Below are 23,787 nucleotides of genomic sequence, written 5' to 3' on the forward strand. Positions count from 1 at the left end.
AGCTGCGTGTTGTAGGCGTAGGATACTATGCTGAGCCTATGCTGTCTGACGATGGCGGCGAGGGGGGCCATGTAGATGTTGAACAGCGTGGGGCTGAGCGAGGAACCTTGGGGCACTCTGCAGTTGATCGCTGTGGGTTTGGAGAGGAAGGGTGGGAGTCAGATCCTTTGGGTTCTGCCTGCGAGGAAGGAGCGGATCCAGTCGAGGGCGGTCCCCTGTATGCTGGTGCCATGGAGTCTGGTTGCTAGGGTGCAGTGGGAGACGGTGTTGAAGGCTTCGGAGAGGTCTAGAAGGATGAGGGCAGTGGTGTGGCCCTGGTCAAGTAGCATGCGGATGTCGTCGGTGGCGGCGAGGAGGGCGGTTTCAGTGCTGTGGTTTCTCCGGCACAGTGAATTTACTTGTAAGTCCCAGTAAAGGTGTACTGCATGTACCTAGGTCCCATAAAATAAATACTACTAGTGGGCCTGCAACACTTATTGTGCCACCCACTGAAGTAGCCCTTCAAAACATGTCTCAGACTTACCATGGCAGCCTGTGTTCAGTATTAAACTGCCATTTTGACCTGGTAAAATAAACTTTATGCCAGGCCTAAACCTTCCTTTTCAATACATATAAGTCACCTTATGGTAGAAACTAAAAAGCCCATAGGGCAGGGTGCAGTAAATTGAAGATGTTGGACATGTCCTTTTCAGTTTTACATGTCCTGGCAGGGAAAAACTTGTGTATTAATTTTTCACTTCTGCAATCTTGACATCTCTCATAGGAAAACATTGGGTTACCCTATCACATTTAATAAGTGATAACCTTTGTATGAGAGCAGGCAGGAATTTCAAATTTGGTTTCGAATAAATTGTAATTTAATACCCTTTTTAATGATAAATTTGGATTTTAAGTCACAATTCTCAAAATTTCACTTTTAGAAATTCACCATTTTCTTGTCCTAACCTCTTGGTCACTTCAAGCTTGTGTTCTGGGTCACAAACCTGGTGTCTATGGCAGTTGGCTTTTGTGTATTCCTCACAGAGAGTATTGCAAAGGAGGGAGAGTGTTGGCAGGATGAACCATCCTGAACTGATGGGAGGTACAGAGCTGCCATCTACTATACTTGCACTTAAAACGAGCTGCCTAAGCACACACACAAAGACCTTCACACTAGCCTTTCATGACTCCAGACATCCTCGGACCAGTGCTGGGGAAGGAAGGAAATACAAGAAACAGGTGTGGTGGGAAGTCTAGAAGTTTCTCCCACTTCAAAGATCCCACCAGGTATAAATATTAGACCCTCAGACTAAATCTACAGATCACTTCTGGTCCTGTCAAAGACTCAGAAGAAGGACTGCTTTGATGCCCTGCTGCTGGAAGGACTCTCCTGCTGCCCTTGTTAAAAGAAGGACTGCCCTGCTCCTTGAAGAAGGAACCCTGGACATGTTCCTTGAACCCAGAACCCCCAAAGTGTGACTCCAAGGGCTAACTGACTGGCCTCCTGTTCTGAGCTATTGGGACATAAAAAGCTCCAGATATCTTCTTTGCATCTGCCCAGCTGCCTCACTCAACTGGACTGCCTGTGCCTTGCTTCTGGCCTCTGCTGCAGAGGTTCACCCCAGGTCCTAGACTGTTGGATGGCATCCGAATGCACCCCCTGGCCTAAATGTGGGTTCCCCCAGAACTGACCCAGCACAACGTAACGTGATGTAGCAAGATAGAGGACCTCAAATTGCACCACCTCGCAGCTCCTGATCAGTGGCCCCATTGGAGCTGACGCAACTCGCTGCAGCGTGGCTCAGGACCTCACATCTCAGCCAAAGTACAACTAGGTACTTTGACTAGCAGGCTGAACTCGGTCTTGTACATGGCACATGCTAAAACACTGTCAGCTTGAACTTCTGACTTTGTCCTGGTCTGGCGTGACAAGACAACCCCATTTATCAGTGTTGGAGCGTAATTATCTCAGTATGATTTCTCTCAGTCAATTCCTGGTCATTGGATAATGTGATACTAATTCATACTTAAAAACATGGCTAACAGTGTGATTTGTAAAACACATGAGAGCTCAATCTACATCGTAAAAACATGCAGTATGACTGCGAATCAGTTTGAGATAAAAATTGTTCATGAGAGAGAGAAAAATATATAATGTCAATTAATTCACAACACTTATGTGCTATGAAAACCTATAAATGCTAAAATGTGTGACGTAATAATGTAAGTTTTAACTAAGTGATATAAGAAGTTAGAGAAAAAGTACTCATTTGGTAGCAAAAGTGGATTAACATAAGTTGTTGGAAATGAAAACGAGAAATGACTTTTGTTCACATAGTAGTACTATCATGGAAACCTGCAATTTCATATTTTCGCCAGAAAATGAGTTTCCTCACTTATAAATGATTTTGCAAATGGGTTCATGTTTAATGGAATACAAAATGGTGTTTGATTATTAATTTTATGAAGAAATATTCATCACAAATGAAACAGCTTCATCTATTTTCAAGTAAATGTTTGAAAGAATAATACCTTTTCAGTAAATAATAATGTCTTTAGTGGGGTTTCCGTGTAGGCCTTAACATGCATTTTCATTTTTTCCGTCGAAAAAGACTAGAATGAGCTGACATGACTTCACTACCAGTTGTGGGATTTTTTGCTAAAGTTTCTTTCTCTAGGTTTGAATACAGGACACTTTCTCTGCTAGTACAAAACTGTGTCAACTTTGTTGCAAGTTCAGAAGAGGGCGCTTCGGGACGGACATGATAAATTACAAAGGCAAATCCTAGTTTCGAGGAGCAATGAAATTGAACTTTTTATAAAAGAATGAACATCGAACAATGGTATTATGTATAATATCTGGATCAATTTGGTAATGTAATGATCACCCCATGGAAAGACCATAGACTTCGACCAATGGAAATCGTACAAAACTGCATAAAGAATACTTTTGTGGGAAGGAACTAGCCATGGTCGGGAATATAACTGTCCTGTGGGAAAAGAACTGCGCGCTGGCTATCTTTGAAATTTCCTATATGCCTGGCATTCTGTCGGACTGAACTTTGACTTTCTCTGAACTGAACTTTCCTGATTTCCTGCACTTCGCCAGCTGGTGAAGTTGTTTGGGCAAACCTTTCGGATAAAGGGTTAAATGACTCCAGCTATTGCATGCTGTGCTCCAGCATCTGTTTGGGCTCACCTCGAGTCTCTGTATTTTCTGACAATCTGCAACTGATCTTTGGTTTGTATGATTCATAATCTGGATTCTGATATTTTGTATTATATTCTCTCTCTCTCTCCTTCTCACCAGGTATTTGAATTGAAATGTATTTGGCTTGGAACTGTAATTTGTTGTGATTTTACCTGTACTAAAACGATAATCGATATTAAATGATTCTAAATGTATTTTTGTGCTTTGACCATTTAATATTTGGAGATTAGATAAAGATTTGGTGATTATAACTCATATGCGTATGTCATTTCTCAGTGTAGAGACTTTGAATATTTTTATGTTAGACAGGTAGGCACTTCTTTGTTCCAGGTCCTCGTGAAGGAATGGCCATACTTCTTTAAGTTATCCTAGTCCCTATTAGCTCGATTCAAAGATCCATCGGAGGACCTTGACTGATTTGAGATATTATAGTCATTGAGGTTGTAGAGCTTTTATGGGCCAAACTATGTGAAATTGTTGATGATGGTAGCTGAGGTGGGCATGTTATGATTTTGGTAAGTGGGGAAAACCCCTTTGTTCATGCTGCATCATCAGTTTATGCTTTCTGGCACTACTTTTACCTACGACTTTGAAATTGCATTTCTCTAGTTCTAGTGAATGAATTTTTGTCATTCTGGTGTCAAATAACTTAATAAATGTTACTCTATTGTTCTGAATTGGTGTGAGATTTTTCTTCTGCAGTGTTTTCACTTTATTACTGTTTTACTTTTGCATAAATACTTTACACGTTCCCCCTAAGTTATGCCTTACTGCTTATGTGCCAAGCCACAAGAGAGTTAAGCACAGGTTAATCTAGTGACTTTTTGTGGTTCATCCTGACGAGCATTGTGGTTGTTGCTTGAGAAGGGTGCCGCCCTCTTTCAACCGGTCACCCGATTTTTCACAGTAGGCCTTGATTATATGGAAATAAAAGCACTTAATAAAATATGACAAAAAAGCTGAAATAGAAATAAAAACTAGCTGGCGTTTCACAGGGCCATTTCTACCATTAGGCAAGACTAGGTGGTGAGGAAAGAATTTCTACCGGCCCTAGGGGGAGGGCAGCAAAAAACATGAGTTTGGGAATCCCGTTAAACAAATCGACGCGACGTCACGTTCGGCGCCACGGGCGGGGACTGTGCGCGTCGCTAATAGGCTGCTGCAAAATTCCCACCCGCAGCTCGCCGATGACTACAGCCACGCCTGACGTCACCCGGTCAAGGTACTAGTGTGCAAGACATCGCAGCGAACTGCTGAGGTGAGGCGTGCTTGACCTCTACTGGACCACTGACCTACCACAGAAAACCTCAGACTCTGGTGAGCCTGTTATCTTTTACCAATCCCTGTGAGTGTAGCATTGCATGCTCGTGAGAACTCAGTGTTTCATAACTTTTTTTTATTTAGCCCGAGGCCACTTTCCGCTGCCTCTGGCATCAGCCCTTGCCTCCGGCCCCGTCTCCGTATGCACCAAAATGATAGCTGCACTGTAAGCGCGCGATGCTCGCATGTCCCAGCAGGCTTGAGAACTAGTGGTTCATGTGCATGCTAGAGTACCATACTACAGTGAATATGACCCGAAACACGCAGCCAGCATATCTGTCACTTTCAGTGTCCAATGGTGAGACACTTTACTAGGGCGGTGCGGCGAGCTGGCGGTTCTTGAAGTTTAGCTGCAGTGTGTACGCTGTTTGCACTACCGTGGGGGCGGTGTATCCTGCGGTCCTCTCAGGCTCACCCGACCACCATCGGCACTGGCTAACTCAGACTCCCCGTCGAGAATAGGTGCCTGCGTGGGGCGTGGCCTGCTGAGCAGCGGAATGGCCGCTCTTTAAGTGTGCTCCCCCGGCCGGACTAAAATCCTTGTATTATCCTGCACTTCGGGGTGGCCAGAGACTGCCCAGACCATCTGCAAGATCGGCAGATGACGTGGGGCATCTGCGGATGTTAATTTTCACTGGTTCGCTGCACGCAAATCAAACTTGTGACCCGACGACATCTATGCCGCAGGATACTTGAAGATCGCACTGGAGGGCCACCAGGCGGCATTGAAGATCAAGACCGGGGCTGTCTCGCTGCATACGGCCTCTACTTAGGGGGAGGAGCTCCATCTACTCTGGCGACGGACATCCCCCTGGTGAAGCGGAGACTGTCGTGGGAGCTCTATCCGGTGTTAGGGGGAAAGGAAGCGGACCACAGTGCCGGCGGGCCTGCGGAGCGTTGCGGTGAGTGCTGGACGGCAGCGTTACTTGTGGGGGTGCTGACGGGGTGACCCGCGGCGCGCCGAGGTTGTGAAGAAGGTGATGGCACTTTCAAGATGCGATAGGAGTGCTTGATTCGTGGAGGAGGCAAGGCGCCCTCGCGACCCATACCTGCAGCGTGGGGGATTCGAGGCGCACCATTGAAACCAGGCAGAAAAGTGAGCGGCCGCCATTTTGTGTGAACTCCCAGGGCTGGTTGCAGCGCACCTTTCAGAGGTGAGGCAGAGGCGCTTAATGGATAACTGTGTGAGGAGCACACCTCAAGTATGAGTCAGAGGTGGTTATAGAAGGAGCACACACTTCCCGGTACTGGAGAGATAGACCCTAGCAGCCTGGAAGCTATCAGTGGGTGCACTGGGTGCCATCACTTGGAGGCACCTTACTTTTTGGCCTGTAACCGCCCCTGGTCTTACGAGACTGCCTTGCTTGTTGATCGCCGGTTGCATGTGACACGTGCCTCTGGTGTTGAGCATTTGGGAGCGCCTGAGACACTGGCGGGTGCTCGTGCCCTTTGGAGGTGTAGTTGTCGTGCAAAGACTGAGAGTGGACCGGTGCAGTGGCGGCTGCTAGGTCCCCACTGGTGTGAGACAGCTGAGTGAATCACTTACCTGTGCTGAAACTCTACAACTAGCTGCCTCTGTCCTGACTCTTAACTTGTGAAGGTGGATGCTGCACTGCCGAGCCCGCGCAGGATAGAGGGCCAAGTTGGGTGGTGAAAGAAGTTCTGTCCCGGCAACAAATCGTGTCGCTTTGAGGCAGACCACAGCAACATGTGCCTCCGCCCCTATCTGTAACTGGCACTCACTTAGGAAGCTTAACTACATGTGGTGCGCACTGGCTCCAAACAGCTGAGCCCCCACATATACCACAGAGCATTACAAGCGGACCATTAAAGAAAGTGGTATAGTACGTGGGAACCACTATTAACGACAACAATTTGACAACGCTGAATTGGGGGTGCATTTGTTGTTCTTCTCTACGTGCTGATAGACATCTAAACCGCAATGGGCAGACAGGATGCTAAGCAACCGAAGCTGACCTTTGAGCATAAGCGCTCCACGCGACATGCGGAATCGGAGCCGGAGACGCAGGCAGAGGGCCAACGAGATCTCAATGCGGAAGATCAGGGTGAGGATTTGCGGACACTTATGTCGGAGGTGCGGTCTAGTCTCCGCAACATTGACACTAAACTGGATACCCTGACCTCACAAGTAGATTCTGTTAAGGCACAGGTGGCAACTCACAGACGCGTCTGGATACGCTGGAAAATCGTCATACTGAGTTCCATGAATTCCAAGTAGAAACAAAGGAACAGTTGCTGCATATGGACAAACTGCTTGGCGTTATCAGAGCTAAAAATTATGATTTGGAAGCCAGGTTAAGACGCAATAACCTTCGCGTTACAGGCATTCCGGAGACAACCGCCATATCTAAAATGGAAACCTATATCACAGACCTGCTACATGAGTTATTTGACCCACATCTGTCTGCGGTGTTTGTTGTTGAGAGAGCGCACAGATCGTTGGGGCAAAAACCTCCCGTTGGGGCGCCACCCTGGCCTATTATTGCGAAGCTTCTGAATTATCAAGATAGGGACCTCATCCTACGACTGGCTAGAGAAAAGGGCAGCATCACGCATAAAGGAAATATTATGGGTTGTTCTACCCAGACTTTACTCCAGCGGTACAGGCGGCGAGGCGAGAATTTCTCCCGGCCAACCGTGCCCTTCTACTTGCGCAGATCCCATACTCTCTCCTATACCCTGCTAAATTGAAGGTATCGTTTGAGGGAACTGCCCACATCTTCACCGATGCCAAATCAGCCTCGAAGTTCGCTAAACACATCGGAGGAAAGAAAACCAAAGGGCATCAGGAGAGTGCATGAGCGTCAGGAGGCCAGCTAAGTGACAATGGCTGACATGGGTATCGTATTATGGGTATATGGACCCTGCCAAGCTGTTAAGATGGGTGCTGGAGTATTGTTGATTTATATGTGCATTCGAATTTTCAAGATTTCTCCCCACGTTGTCTTTCATTTTTTTAACCAAATGTGACTCTGGGAGGGCTAAGTCTCCCGCAGTTTTTCCGGCCACCCAGGGTAGTTGCCGGCATAGTTAGGCCCCCATGGGAAAGTTCCCTTGCTTGCTGAGCATTGGTTTGTGTTTAATGTTTAGGATGGGTACTCTACAACCTAGTTGAGGGGTTGGAGTGGGTGGTGGGTGGAGGGATGGGACTGTTCTGTTGTTCAATGCCAGTATAAATGTAATTAGGTGTATGTCTGGTATCATCTGCGAAAGGTATGGGTCATGTCGATCTGATTGTTTCAAAATTTGTATCAAAGCGAGATATGCATAGATCCGATAACACATTGAATTGTTTGACTTGGAATGTTCGGGGGCTAAATGATGGTAGGAAGTCAAGACTGGTTCATGCCTACTAAGCACAACATAATGTGGATATCTGCCTGCTGCAGGAAACACACTTGAACACCACACCATCCCAGCGATTGCGCCATAATAGATGGGGGCATGGCTACTCGGCTATATATTCCAACTATGCCCGCGGAGTAGTGGAATTGATCAGGCGGGGATTAGACTGGAGGGAGGGGTCGGTTCAGGGGGAGCCGGAGGGACGCTATATCTTGGTTCAGGGACTTTTATGTGGCATGTCTGTGGTTATTGTGGCTATCTATGGTCCCAACGTCGACTCCCCTGATTTCTTTCACAAGGTCTGGGCGCAGATTAGGGCAACTGGTTGCAATACGATTATATGGGGGGGAGACTTCAATGCTGTCCTTAATGACGCGATTGATAGGAGGGGAGTTGCTCGAACATTAAATCCGATGGCTAGCACTGCCCTAAAGGAAATAATACTTGATGGTGGGCTAATTGACATTTGGCGAAGTAGACATGAAGCACTGAGGGAAGGTACCTGTATCTCGGCTCACCGCAATGCATGGTCCCGCCTAGATTATTGGTTAGTAACGCGAGATGTAGCCATGTGGATTGTTGATGTGGAACACATGCCTCGCTCTCTATCTGACCACGCTCCCTGCTTGCGGAAATTACTGATCCCAAGTCTGCCACGTTGGGCCTTCGCGTGGCGCCTGCCGCCGCATACCCTACTTGATGATGCATTTAAGGAAGAGATTAGGAAGGATATCATTGACTATTTTGAACTCAATACTGGGTTGGTGGATACCGAGACATCCCTATGGGAGGCATTTAAAATTGTAATAAGGGGCCGATGTATAGCCCGCCAAGCTGGAGTGCTAAGGGCTATAAGAGGCATGTTCGCATCCCTGGAGAGCAGTATAAAAAAACTCGAACATCAATTCTATGATACGGGCGAACAAGATATAGATGGACTGATGAAAGCCAAGCTATTAGACTATGCTGAGGAAGCGCAGCGTGAGGTAAAATTCTTGGGGAAAAAAGCGGAGGCCAGGAGGTACGGGGAGGGGGGAGGCCGGGGAGAGCACTGGCAGGTATGTTGAGACCACCAAGATCCATGACATATATACATGAACTACACACAGCATCTGACGCCACAATTAGAGAGCAAGGAGATATCCTGAATGGTTTCTCTGATTTCTACTCTAATCTCTATACAGCTACTCAGGGCACGTGCCTGGAAGGGAAGGAGTCTTTTCTAGACTCGATTGCACTGGTGTGGTTTAATGACATGCACAAGGAATATATAGATCTCCCGATCGGTCCGGAAGATGTGGCACAGGTTATAAGGAGCTTGCCCCCCAACAAGGACCCTGGTCCAGATGGCTTAACCACGGCCTTTTATAAGGCATACGCTGAGGAGTTAGCCCCTAGACTGCTAGCCGTATATGAAGAGGCTTTGGGAGCGGGCATACTGCCTGCGTCCATACATGAGGCTCTAATCATCTCACTGCTAAAACCAGATAAACCGGCAGAGGCGTTAGACTCCTATAGGCCCCTTTCCTTGATAAATGTAGATGTGAAGATCCTTGCCAAGTTAATTGCCAACCGGGTGCAGCCGATGTTGCCTGTGATAGTGCTCCCTGATCAGTCGGTATTTATCCCAGGGAGATCAACCTCACATAACATACGTATGATTTTCTCCACCCTGCACTACCTACACCCAGATGTTCAGGCAGCGGTAGTGTTTTTAGATGCCACTAAGGCCTTCGATACTCTCGAGTGGCCCTATTTATTTGCCATATTGGGTAGGATGGGCTTTAGCCCACTTCTCATTAAAAAGATTTGCTTGCTATACACCATGCCCAGCGCCCGGGTCAGGGTAAATGGCCTAGTCTCAGAACCCTTCCCCATTTCAAGGGGTACGAGGCAGGGAGGCCCCCTTTCCCCGCTATTGCTCGCAACATCACACGGCACGGGGTATAGGGTTCAGTTCCAGGAACCTTCTAATATCATTGTATGCAGACGATGTGACCCTCTACCTTATAAACCCGAAGGAAAATCTAGACCCTGTACTATGTGAATTCATTCATTTTGGAGGCCTGGCTGGTATTTCTGTAAATTGGTCTAAGTCGGTAATTTTTCACCTGACAGACAACTGTGACCCTCTACCTTATAAACCCGAAGGAAAATCTAGACCCTGTACTACGTGAATTCATTCATTTTGGAGGCCTGGCGGGTATTTCTGTAAATTGGTCTAAGTCGGCAATTTTTTGCCTGACAGACAACACCCTAAAGGTGTCCTCTGAATATCCCCTGAAGTGGGAGGCGGATGAGGTCAAGTATCTGGGGATATGGATAAGCCGACATCTTCAAGAAATCTGGAACCTAAACTATGGGAAAGCAATCATGTGGCTGGAAGAGAAGGTAAAGATATGGGCGAGACTACCCTTGTCACTCACAGGGAGGATCACAGTGGCTAAAATGATCATATGAACGACCCTTGACCTTGCCTGGTAGGTCGCTCCCCCCGCTGCAGCTCCGCCTGTACTCCTGCTGCCGCCGCTGAAGTCGAGGCCCTCCACCACCCGCAGGCTACCACCTGCGCCTCATCCCTGGTGGCCAATGGTAGCCTTAGGTTTGTATCTGCTCTCTGTTGTGCCTGTACTCTGTCTGCCCGTCTCTCTCCTGTACTCCGCTGCCCTCGTTCTGTACACCCGTTCCTCTTTTGTACCCCCCTGCCCCCCGCTCGCCGCTGCGACCTCCTTTACTTCTGTTCCCCCACTGCCCGGTTTTCTCCCTCTGCCCCTCATCTGCCTCCCACCCCTGCTGCGACCTTTCTGCTCTGTGCCCTCTTTTCTGCTTCTGTACCCCTTTTTTGCCTTGTTTCCTACCAGCGATGGCTCCGCTTCCCTGCTCCCGTCCCCACCGCTGCTTCCCCTGCAGCCCCGCCCCCTCCGCGCCCATTTGCTGCCCCTGCCACCCGCCTCCCACCTCCCAGCTGCTCCTCCCTCCCCACCTCCTCTAAGGCAAGCCCGTCTGCGCCCGTCCGTGCCTGGACCGCGCCCAGCGCCAGAACCCCTGGCCCCCGCACCAGCCATGAAGACCGCCTCCGCTACGACGCCAGCACCCTCGTCGCTCTCAACCCAGGAAGGACCCACACCTGCTGCAAGGCCGTCCCGAAACGCACCCACGGTTCCTTCACCTGCCGGAACTGCAGCTTCTCCTGCCTCGAAGGCGCCGAGACACCCACCACGACGGAACCCAACCAGCTCAGATGCCTCCTGATCAACACCCGCTCCGCATGCAAACACGCCGTCGAGCTCTGGGACCTACTCGACACCACATCCCCGGACGTCGCCTTCCTGACCGAGACCTGGATGAACGAAGCCTCCTCTCCAGACATCGCCATAGCCATCCCCGACGGGTACAAGATCACCCGCAGAGACCGCACCAACGGAGCCGGAGGAGGAATCGCCATCATCCACAAGAACATCATCAGGGTCTCAACAAACTCCAACAACACTCTCAGCACCGCCGAACACATGCACTTCCAGATCCACACGGACCCCAAGACCACCCTAAGAGGCACCCTTGTCTACAGACCGCCCGGACCCCGACCACAATTCTGCGACTCGATCGCTGACCTCCACCGACTACATCCTCCCCAGAGACCTGAACTATCATCTGGAGAACAACAACGACAACAACTCCTCCACCCTGATCGACAACTTCACCAACCTCGGACTAAAACAGCTTGTCACGATGCCGACCCACATCGCCGGTCACAAGCTTGATGCCATCTTCTCCTCAAGCCCCCACGTCGCCTTCAGCCACGCCTCCGAACTCACCTGGACAGACCACCACTGCATCCACTTCACCTTCCGAAAACCCCTCACACACCACTGCACCCTACAGATCCCCCGCCGCTGCTGGGGCCAAGTCACTGAAGAACAACTACAGACAAACCTCGCACTCAGCACACTGACCAACCCCACCAACCCCGACGATGGTGCACGCACCCTCAGACGCTGGATGGACGACTGCGCCAACACCTTAGCTCCGCTGAAAAAGCCAACCAACAGAGACATCAGCAAGAAAGCCAGCTGGTTCACCCTGGAACTCCTAGCATCAAAGTGCACCTGCCGGAAATTGGAGAACAAATGGCACAGCGACAAGACCCTGGACAGCAGTGCTGCCCACAAAGACACCATCCGCAACCACCACCACCTCATCAGGACCGCCAAAAGGACCTCCTTCAAAGACCGCCTTGACAACAACGCACACAACAGCAAGGAGCTCTTCAACATCGTGAAGGAACTCTCCAAACCCAGCTCCAGCGCCATCGACATCCCGCCATCGCAAGCCCTGTGCGACTCCCTCGCCACCTTCTTTCACCGCAAGATCACCGACATCCATGACAGCTTCAACCCCCGGACGACCACTACAGGCCTCGACACGCCGGACCCACCGCACCCCATCGACCACGACTCCCTGGCAACCTTGGCCAACGTGAACATCGAGGACACAATCAAGACCATGGGCACAATCCACTCCGGCTCCCCGTCTGACCCTCTCCCACACCACATCTTCAACAAAGCCGGCAGCTCCATCGCACCCCACCTGCGCAGCATCATCAACCTCTCCTTTGAGACCGCTACCTTCCCTGAGAGCTGGAAGCACGCCAAGATCAACGCCCTACTGAAGAAACCCAAGGCGGATCCGAGCAACCTCAAGAACTTCCGGCCCATCTCCCTGCTTCCGTTCCCAGCAAAGGTCATCGAGAAGATAGTTAACACCCAGCTCACCCATCACCTCGAAGACAACAGCATCCTGGACCCCTCCCAATCAGGATTCCACAGCAACCACAGCACTGAGACTGCCCTCATCGCTGCCACAGACGACATCAGGATCCTGCTAGACAACGGCGAGACGGCGGCCCTCATCCTCCTGCACCTCTCCGCCGCCTTCGACACCGTCTGCCACCGCACACTATGCACGCGCCCCCACGACACAGGGATCCGAGACAAGGCCCTGGACTGGACCACCTCATTCCTCTCCGGCAGAAGTCAGAGAGTCCGCCTCCCCCCGTTCCGGTCCGAAGTCTCTGAGATCATCTGTGGCGTCCCACAGGGATCCTCCCTCAGCCCGACGCTGTTCGACGTCTACATGGCACCACTCGCACGCATCGCTCGACAGCACAACCTCAACATAATCTCCTACGCCGACGACACGCAGCTGATCCTCTCCCTCACCAAGGACCCCCTCACTGCCAAATCCAACCTCCACCAGGGTTTGAAGGCTGTTGCCGACTGGATGAAGGAAAGCCGACTTAAGCTGAACTCAGACAAGACGGAACACCCTCCCCCTCAACCTACGACAAACCGAAGACCTGCTGACCTTCAGGAGATGACTCAAGACCTGGCTTTTCGACCAGTAGCAGCAGCACCCTCTTCCCCCCCAGCGCCTTGCAACCCTTACGGGTAAGTAGTGCACTTTACAAATTAACTGATTGATTTATATTGCCCAAATTTCTCTACCTATTTGCAAACATACCGATTCCGCTCACATCGCATTTTTTTACCACCCTGAGATCGCATTTGGTTGAATTGGCGTGGGCGGGCGGGCAGGCGAGGGTATCTTGGGACATGCTGATGCTACCCTTAAAACAAGGACGATTGGGCACCCAGACATGCGTCTATATGCGCTTTGCACTCAAGCCCAATTTTTGCATTTTTGGACCCGCCCAACTCCCTTCCAGCCACATGTGGCAGTGGAACAAGACGCTGTGGCACCAGTTCCCCTAAAAGTAGCCATATGTTTAAAAGCGAAACGCCCTAGAGGGGATGTAGATTCTGCTGGAACATTGCGTTGGGCATGGGAGGAATTGCCCAAGAGGGCGGGAATCCCATTGCTCTATGCCCCCTCGCTTTCATTGGCGCAAAACCCGATGTTGCCGTGTATTGAAGACGGCATTGGCAAACCCTTAGAGAAGAAAATACACCTCAATACATTTGCTGATCTCTTTCCCGACAACACATTCATGTCCCCTCCGGTGGCAGAAGAAGGCCAAACTGTACCCTTCTTTGATTTGTTTTTGTATCACAAACTGCGAGCTGCATGCCGCGCACTTAGCGAGGATTTCCCGGCGGCCCCCCCGACTTTCCCTGCTTTGGAGAGCGTGGTGTGCTCCCCATCCTCGCGCAAGTTGGTCACCCGTATATACAGGCAAATGCAGAACACAGCACCAGTAGTCACACCTAAATCCCTCCAATATTGGAATGAGGACCTTCAATCTCCGCTGACTGAGGAACAGTGGAACTTTTGTTGCGGGCAACTTACTGAGCTATCTCCCAACTATAGGTTACGGTTAATACATTTTAAATATTTGCACAGATTTTACAGGACACCTATCAGTCTGAAAAGGATGGGGCTCAGGGAGAACGATGAATGCTGGAGATGCAGATATTCTCCTGCCTCTTTTTTATACATAGCATGGTCCTGCCTGATGATCGAGAGTTTGGTCTCAGATTTTTACTTTGGTGAATCAGATTTTTGGGCGATCGAATACCCCATCCCCTGAACTTGTTATACTGGGGTATGTTAAGGATACTCCACCCAAATCGCGCAAATTGCATGCTTTACTTTTACTATTCGCTAAAAGACGAGTGGCGGTATGCTGGGGCAGGAGGGTGCCTTCGATAAAGGGCTGGCTGGCTGATGTAGAATATATGGTCACACACAGTTGAACACGTTCTGGGAACCAATGCCATCAACATCCCGTCCTCGCGATATATGGGAGCCGTTCATGCAGTGGGCTCAGAAACGACAAGACACGGAGGAAACTAGAGACACCTTGGATGGGTAGTTTCTGTAGAAGATGGAGATAGTACATGGGGAATGTACGCTAAATGTTGGACCACTATTGTTCAGATCCAGATAGAGGCCAAGGCCAATTGTATGGGATTGTGTGTGATTATACGGATTTATGGCAACAAAATGAAGGTTCTATCTATTCACATCTGTATGAAACTATGTTAATGTGCGTAGCCCCTGAAGCTTAAGGGCATGTATAAAAATGTGTATAGCTCATCATCAGAATAGCATGACCAAATATGAGGTATGTACATAACTGCATGACACGTGACAACACTATGCACACTGATATGTTGAGACAACGACTGGCTTGTGTTATTGTTTGCATTGTCTTGTAATTATTGCAAATATGAATACAAAAACTAAAAAAAAAAAATAGGTGCCTGCTGCCTGGCAGCCTGTAGCAGAGGGAGTTGTTTGCTGCTGGCTTTCGACTGCTGCCTAACTTAAACATCCCACAGCAGATTCTTGACTGTGACTGAATCTATGGTGTGTGACATAGATTTGAGCTGGTCCCGGCTCAGAGAGGTGAGCACTGGCATGTTTATCACATTATTATTTTAGCATCACGATAAGCCCAGATGAAGACCTGTGTTCAATTAAGCTGCCCCCTGTCGAAGCTGCCCCACAGGCTTTTATTGTGTGCTGTTGGCATATGGAGGAGAACAACATGATGCAGATCACAATCCGAGCACAGGCACTGGCTGCAGCTCCCACACAGATCTGGTGGTGCCTCGCCTTCCGTTTTAAGTGCTAGCAAGGCACCCCTGACAGTCACTACTATGCACATGCAGTTTAGAGATTCCAGGTTGAAACGGGCTGTTTGGTTCTTTTTACTGAGCTGCCCTAGGCTGTGGTGTTGACATGATGTTTTTTTAATCCCCCTGTGCCCTGCATCACAAAAAAAACAAGCATTGGCATAGCCAACAGGTCTCGCCTTTGGGACATTATAAGTGTTTAGCCATGCAACAGTTGCATAACTAAACACTTATGAGGTCCCAAAAGCGAGACCTATTGGCTATGCCAAGCGGCCGTGCAGCCGCAAAACTGAAAGTGATCGCGATCAAACATTTAGTTTAAGTGTTCACGATTAAACATCAAAGCGGCCGTGCGGCCGCTAAAGTGAAAGTAATCTCGGTAAAGGTGGCGCGCGCGCCCGCGCACATGCACTGTAGCTCTAGGCTGGCCTGGTAGCACTTTTTGGAGCCCTCTCAATAAGTCTCGCCAGACCAGCGCATGCGCTGGGTCAGGCGAGACCTAACAAAGGACCTCCTGGCAGTCAGTGGAGCCCCCTCCCCCCCATCCCAAACATAATTTCGGTCCCAAGCAGCCGCTCTGATTCCGAGAGCAGATCGTTGTACACCAAGGCCAGTCTACTCTGCAGAAAAACGAGCAGAGCGGCCACTGTACCTGGCAGTTGAAGTTCTCAAAGAGTGCTAAACTATTGCTGAAGAATAACTAACACCCTAACGGCAATCCAGTACACCCACACAGCGCCTGTTCACATTTCACACGTTTTACCCTATATTGCATTCCTGAAGACTGTGATGTTTCTGTAGATTTTAACAACGCACCGACATGGCGTGCTTATGGGCCATTTCAGAGAGATGTTGGAAGAGAAAGAATGAAAGTGTATAGAGAGTGAGAAACTGCAGAGGACAGTTAGCCTGGATGACAGGGGGAGAGAGTGATGGTAGTAAAAGGGAGGGGCGGCATTTTTCTATTCTTGTCCAGGGTGGCAAAACACCTAGAAACGGCCCTGGCATTTCATGCATCTGTTTGGCCTGTTTTGATATTTGTGCGTTCATTTTAGTTAGGGTCTGTGTAATTGTACGTTCTTGGTAGCTTTGCTCTTTTTCTAATATTTGAGCTTGGGTGGCTTCTTCTAAGTGTTCCTTTGATGGAATTGTTCCACCCGTCCGGTTCATTGTTTTTCTTTTCTTGTGATACTGTACAGACATATAGATTCCTTCCTCGAATTTAAAACTTTGCTTGGTGACCAACTCAAGTGTCTTCAAAATAGTCCAATAGTAGAGAAAATGTTTGTTTGTTTATTCGGCACAATAGTGTTTCTATTAGCATTAGCACTTGATAGTATTTTAATGCCACTGTCATAGGCACATAGACCAAAGCAGTCAATTTTTAGTTTCATAAGCAATTCAGGGTTTGAGGCTTAACATTTGCTTAGGGTTGATTATTGTGGGTGTCCAAACTGAGTGATTAAAATGGTAGTAGCATCCAAAAATGCCTTTGTGTAGGCATACTGATCATGGCTTGTTCAAAGTCTACAATAATATTTTGTGTAATTCCTTGATACCTTACTTATGTCACGTGTTCAGTATATGAAGAACTTTGTTTATATTGGAGTAGTGCATATATTAATGAGACATTTATATGATGGTACTGGCCGTGTATTATATACATGCATGAGAAGGATGAGGACAAGGATTCAGCCTTTGACCTCTCTGCAGAGTGCATAGAGCGTTGGTCACATGTGTGTCAACTGTAGTTGCAATTATGTATCCGAAAGAGGTACACAGCTTTCTTGTGCACAGTACAGACAACAGAAAATTGAGCATTTGTGGTGATGTGATGTGGAGGAGCTGAATGCCTGGACATGCAGAAGGAGATAGTAAAACGACAGGGATGAAGTGGAAGGAAATAAAGTGTGATAAGTACAGGCATATGGACTTCAGAAAGATGTGCGGAGAGAAAGGGCGTATGTGACTGAAAGAGAGGGTGATGGCAGAGGCGAGTGGTGTAAAGGGAAGAATTGGAGTTTTTTATTCATTTATCTAATACTGAATAAAAAACAGTGCTAGCAAACATTGGCTCTGCCGATAGGTCTGACATGTATGCCATCGCTTTTATGTGATGTACCTGGATTTACAAACAGAAAGCACATATAGAGGCCAGCGATGGCTCCTCCACTATGGCGGAGGAGCGTCGCCCCCCACCCAACAAAATTAAAAAACAAAACAATAATAAAACAGGTTTAAAACATGTTTTATTATTGTTTTATTTAGCTTGAGCTGGGGTTTGGGGTGGGGTCAGGGTTAAAACAGGCTGGAGGGGGAGTGGTGGGCTCTACCTACACTGTGCATGTGGTTTTTGGCTGGCGGTCTGAGGCCGGTAAAAACCACATGCGCAGTGACTCCTGTCTAACACCAGCTGCATTGCCGGGGCTGGAGAGAGCAGGCACAGACTCCCAGTCTGTCCTAGAGCGCACATCATCGGCGCCGAGGCCAATCCTGAAGCAGCTTCAGGATTGGACGCAGGGCAGGCTGGGAGCCTGTGCCTGCCTGGAGCTGCGGAGAGGAGCGGAAGTGCGCAACACGATGCTGCAGGGCATCAGGTACGTTTTTTTTGTCCTGCTTGTTACCCACCCCGCCTCTATGGTAAAAATTTGTTTTCATCTCTGTTGTCCCCCGTAGGCACATGCACAGGATTCTAAATCACGTTTTAGGTCTCTCCCATAATTATGGGCTACAGCACCTCTTAAATAGTACTCCTAGATACACTTATTTGATTATACTCCTCTTAGACAATCTCACCTTTTTAATCCTACATAAAGTAGTGTAGATCTATCTTGTGAGAACATTAACCACCTGACTTATATTACCAGTATTAAATCCTGAGACAGGCTGCGTACACAAATATCTTTGTAGCAGGTCCTTAAGCCCCTTGATGTATCTTAAAAGGGATTTTGTTGGTGATCAGTTAGGTAAGCCACAGCAGCTATACTAACTTCCCCTTGTCAATTTCTTTCGAAACAGTGTTTGTAAAAATAATTTGTATGTACTCAACGACCATGGGCTGACTCCTATTTACTACTCATGTCATTACACCTTGTCATGAATCAGTCACTATCCCCTTTTTGTCCCCCTCATGCCAATTTGTGAGTCTATAGAGTCTTTTTTCCGTTTCATGCTTTACTTAAATAGCACCCGCGGTTTAGCTCCAAAAATTGAAATTATGCCAACTCAGTTAAACAAAACTTCATCGAGTATAAATAGCTGCATTAATAGGGAGGTGAGGCTGAGAGGTACTCTTTTCTTTTCAGTTTCCTGTATTTATAGTATCTGGAAGGCTTAAGTTAATTGTATGTGCCTGATCAGCATGTCAGCTACGCTCCGGGAGGTTTGCTTTGTTCCCCTTTCAACTTTCTGATGCTTTTATCTTCATACCCGTATGCGGATTATGGACTGCATGGTATGGATTGCGCGCCTTTCCACATCCCTGGTCCCTTACAAATCAGATAAGACCCCGAGAAGCTCCAAAAACCTACATTTTTCATCTCATGACATGTATTTATTTATGCCCTAAATTTATTGCGTTGTTACTTAAGTACAGACGTTTTTGCCCATGCTCCAAACTCCCGGAATTACATAATATTGCGTCCTGGAGGTGGTTAGTGTAATAACAAACACTGAAAGCACAGTTTTTCTGCTGCAGCATATGGGGATAGACTCAAAATCACCCAGAGATGGAGTATTAAGGATCACTATGCTTAAAAACAGAAAAATTGCGCTTTGGAAAGGTATCCGGTTTTTACAAAAAGATACATTAGAGATGTGTTTTTTGGATTGACTCGCTACTTTTTATTTCTTGCTTGAATAATAATAAACGTCCGCTTCATGTCTTGCTTGGCATTATAGCTGTCTTTATGACCTATTATTATCAATTCTTCAAAATATTTGTATAGTGAATTTTGGCGTCACCCATAGGATTGTGTTTTTCTTATCACATTGTATTGGCTGTTTGGTGTATCATTCCAGTGCTTGAGTTGCAGTATGTGGGGGACTGTTTTACCTCTCAAAAGTTAATTGTATCCTTTCACATTAAAATCGTTTTCGCATACATGCATTTTATACAGAGAGCAAGCAGTTTTAGATTTGCTATTTTTAACTGCCAGGGGCTTAATTGTTGAGGCAGGACTCACAATGCAAGTCCAGCCTATTGGCTTTGCTAATATTTGTTATTGGAACAGGCGGGTTATGGTTGTTTTTCAAGTGTAATACAGATTAATTTGCAGGCTGTTGTGCACTTTTTTGGCCCTCCACAAAATACGAGTCAGTCTTTTAAAGGAAATTGCATTGAATATTTTTAAGACCATAAACTACTACAAATGGGTTGTGTTCCAATCATTTAAATGTTGAAACACGAAAAACAAATCAGAAGTGTCAGAACCCCATTTTTTTTAATGAATGCATGCGGTTAAAATACTTTCTATGGTGATCCCAGTGCTGATCCGGTTGCAACTGCTGATGAGTCTGTTGATGAAACAACTGCATATACTAGAACTGTAAGCCACACTTTCATGCAGGTTATTATCAATGCAATTTTTAGGTTGAAGCCTACCAGACAGTGCAGCTGTCTGGTTTGGTAACAATTTGTTGTGGCATTCTGAAAGTTTCCCCGGCAATGCATTCTACCCATTGCTTATCATTGCTTTGTGGTTTGTAAACCACAGTTGGCAGCTTTCTATTTGCTGGCTTTTCTTGTTTTAGGTTGTCAAGCTTGAGTTTGTCTCTCACGTGGAGCATTGCCTATTTACCGTATTCTTACACAGTGCTTGCTTTTTTCAAACAGGCCTTTAAATCTTGTTCTTATCTTGTCATCTTTGCTGTGCATTCAAAGGTCCAATGTCAGGTTGTGTCTTCGGAGGGAGCTTGGGCTTTTCTTTTCTTTTTTTACTTCAAAGCGATAACATTTATATGCAATCTTGTTGTGACAGGAAAGGCTTTTTCTAGCACACAACAAAAACTAAATGTATGTATAGGAACTGTGCTGATATTTGAGAATATATAAGAATTAGGAAAGTACCAAGGAAGCACTTTTTTTGTAATTCTGAAGTGTGGTGGAAACAAGTATTTTAATACAATTAAAACACATCAATCCATTAGGTTATGGCATTTCCACTTATTATTGTTTGTGCACCGTAGAACTGTCTGTCTGTGCAACTGTAATGGTCATTTCAACTGAAAATGTGTTGTCTGTAATGGCAGTGCACTACCACACAATGCATACCTCACACTATGCCACTCCACTCTGCAATACTCTACTCCACTCTGTGTCCCTCCACTCTATGACACTCTATGCCATGTCACTCCATTATGTGACACTCCACTCCACTCTACGACATGCCACTCCATTCTACGACACCCCACGTCATGCCATTCCACTCTATGACATTCCACTCTATAACATGACCCTCCACTCTAAGACACTCTACGACACTCCACCCCACTCTACTCTACGGCATGCCACTCCATGGCATGCCATACCACTCTATTCTATGCCCCTCCACCCACACCACTTACTCCACTCCATTCCGTCCACTCTACTCCACTGCACTGTACTCCAATCTACCCCACTCTACCTACTCCACTCCATTCTACCCCACCACCCTCCAATCCACCATAATCTACCTCACTCCACTCCAATGTACCCCAATCCTCTCCACTTCTATCTTTCCAAATCTACCGCACACCCCTCAAATTTACCCCGCTCCACTCCAATCTACCCCACTCCACTCCAATATACCCCACTCCACTGTATCCCACTCTACCCCACTCCACTCCAATCTGCCCCCCTCCACTCCAATCTGCCCCTCTCCACTCCAATCTACCTCATCCATCTGAATCTACCCCACTCCATTCCAATCTACCCCAATCCACCCAAATCTAGCACACTCCACTCCAGTGTGCCCCACTCACATCTACCCCACTCCACTCCACCCCAGCTCTACCCTAATCTACCACATTCCAATGTACCACTTTAACCAAATCTACAACACTCTTCCCTACTCCAATCTATCCCAATGTACCCACTCCGATCGAATGCAATCCACCCCACTCCACCCCACCCCACCCTTCTAAATTTTAGTCATACTGAACAGCAGCCACACTGGTGTACAACATGGCTAAAACACATTGCCAAAGCCAATAGCTCTTGCAAAGACGAGACCTATAAGTTTTGAAAATGCCTGTTGTATTTTCTCTTCATCTATTTTCAGACGTGACAACACTCTTACCACATGAACATATAAGTATTGACAATGAAAATAGTTCTTGCTTTTGTATCAAGAAAAGGTTAATTTTTCAAAATCGTTTTATTGATTTTATTTTTATTTCAAAACGGAAAATAAAAAATAGCACCCTGCAGTGTCAAATGTAGACACAGACCAGTAGCAGGAAAAATTGAATAGCTAATAGCAAACTGTCCTCAAGTTTCCTACCCAAACACCAAAGGACGTACCAAATAAGTCACAATAAACATCTCTATGCATTCATTACTGTTGTACCCATGCCACCTCTTCTTCAGCATTACAATTAAAATTTCATGAGGGATCTTCACCCATCAAACAAATGTCCCACTATAGCCTCAAAACCCTCAAAGTGCACCAATATTTCATAGCTGGAATTTATAGACCTCGGAAAGTTAAGAAGCATTGCAATTTCAGGTATCATGCAGTTTGTAACCTTCTGGGATGTCTCAGATCATAAGGGCTAAATATCTCCTCCCCTATAGGTTCTCTCATGACGCACTTTAAAGTTGTAGCTTGATCTTGCTTTAGATCATCGTTTAGACCATCATCTTGATCCCTATCAAATATATATTCATCATATATCTTTTCTCCACTCTGTCCTACTCTCTCATCAGTGTCCATTTAAAACTCCTCATCTGAGATCTCTTGTGTGCCGCTATGGACACCTTTTCCTTGCGTGCCGCTAAGCACACCCATCTTTTTCGTGGAGTTAAATCTATCCTTTCCTCTTGTACTTAGATGTTTCATCTTCTTGCCTTCTTTGCTGGTCTATTATCCTTACTTATCTCCTCTTCTGAACATCACCAAAAATCTTCCACTGATCTCACTTCTTTCCTCTTTCTGTCCATAACTATCTCTACTACCTCTCTAATAGAACTCTTAATTTCACACAGTATCAACTTCCTCAGACTCTCTTCACTCACTCTCCCCTCAAGTGCCATGTGATTCGCACTGCCCTCTCTGAAGTCATTCTTTTTCCTAAATTTCTTTAAATCTCTCCACCTCAAAATACTTTCTAATTCACAAATCATGTTTTCTTATCTGTTTATAATCTGTATTACTCCCCTTTGTGATAAACTAAATCTCCTTATCTCGTATCGTCCTGCCGGTAAAAACATTACCATGGAAACTGGCTAATTTTCAGTCAATCTCCTTCTTATTCTATCACTCTATTCATTTTTGCCCAATTCAAAATGGCCCGCCATGATCTCAAGAGATCACAGGCGGCCAATCATAAACCAATATTCCTCGCTACGGTGACATGACGGTAATCAGTCAACCGTCACGTCCACCGGACTTCTCCTCCTTCACTCGCGTTGGATGCGAGCCTCCTCTAGACCTCCTGTGGCAATACAACATGCGCTCAGCATGCGCAAGCCACCCCACTTACAAATCGGTGGCTCATGCAATACGCACATTTCTTTAAAACTCTGAACTATGCTCCCAACACGCATTATTCAGTAGGCGCGTGACTACATCGCTTTATTTAACTCATTTCAAAGTGAAAATGAGAAATGCACTTAAGCTACCAGTTTATTAAACCACCACTGTCTTTCCCATATAAATCAATATTTCTTCCCTTTAATTAATTGATTCATTTATTTTTTATAATCAAAAACAACTCTTATAAAACTTTCCCCATACACAAGCGTCTGAAAATTAGAAGCTAAATACGACAATCATACTAATCTCTTCTCATTCTCCCTCTTATTCACCAATTAAATACTCAAATATGAGAAATAATATTAGTACTTATGTCATCAGGAGCAGCATTTAAAAGAGGATGAGAGTTCTGTGCATGGGACATTTATTATTTGTTTAAATTCCAGTTCTGGATTTGTATATGATTGATGTTCTTTAAAGGGGCTGCTATCAGGAGTGGCAAATAGAAGATAATGCATAATGGTAGCCTCTGGTCTTGTAATGAAATTTAGATTTAATTAAAGACACAGTGGATTGCATTATTCATTAATACATTTATTGGTACTCCTATGTTCCGATGTGCAGCATTCTTAAAGCA

At 46.8% G+C, this 23,787-nt stretch overlaps 1 long non-coding RNA gene across 1 annotated transcript in view; it reads left to right on the top strand.

The window, feature by feature from the left end:
- Positions 1 to 5,087: 5,087 nt before the first annotated feature.
- The window catches only part of LOC146776152 (uncharacterized), a 325,408-nt gene continuing 306,708 nt past the window's right edge, over positions 5,088 to 23,787 (top strand). Inside the window, exon 1 of the long non-coding RNA XR_014972340.1 lies at positions 5,088 to 5,412. This is a non-coding gene — a long non-coding RNA (uncharacterized LOC146776152). The remainder of the gene's footprint in view (positions 5,413 to 23,787) is intronic.

Source organism: Triturus cristatus, chromosome 12 (genome assembly GCF_964204655.1).
Source record: "Triturus cristatus chromosome 12, aTriCri1.1, whole genome shotgun sequence".
Taxonomy (NCBI): Eukaryota; Metazoa; Chordata; class Amphibia; order Caudata; family Salamandridae; genus Triturus; species Triturus cristatus.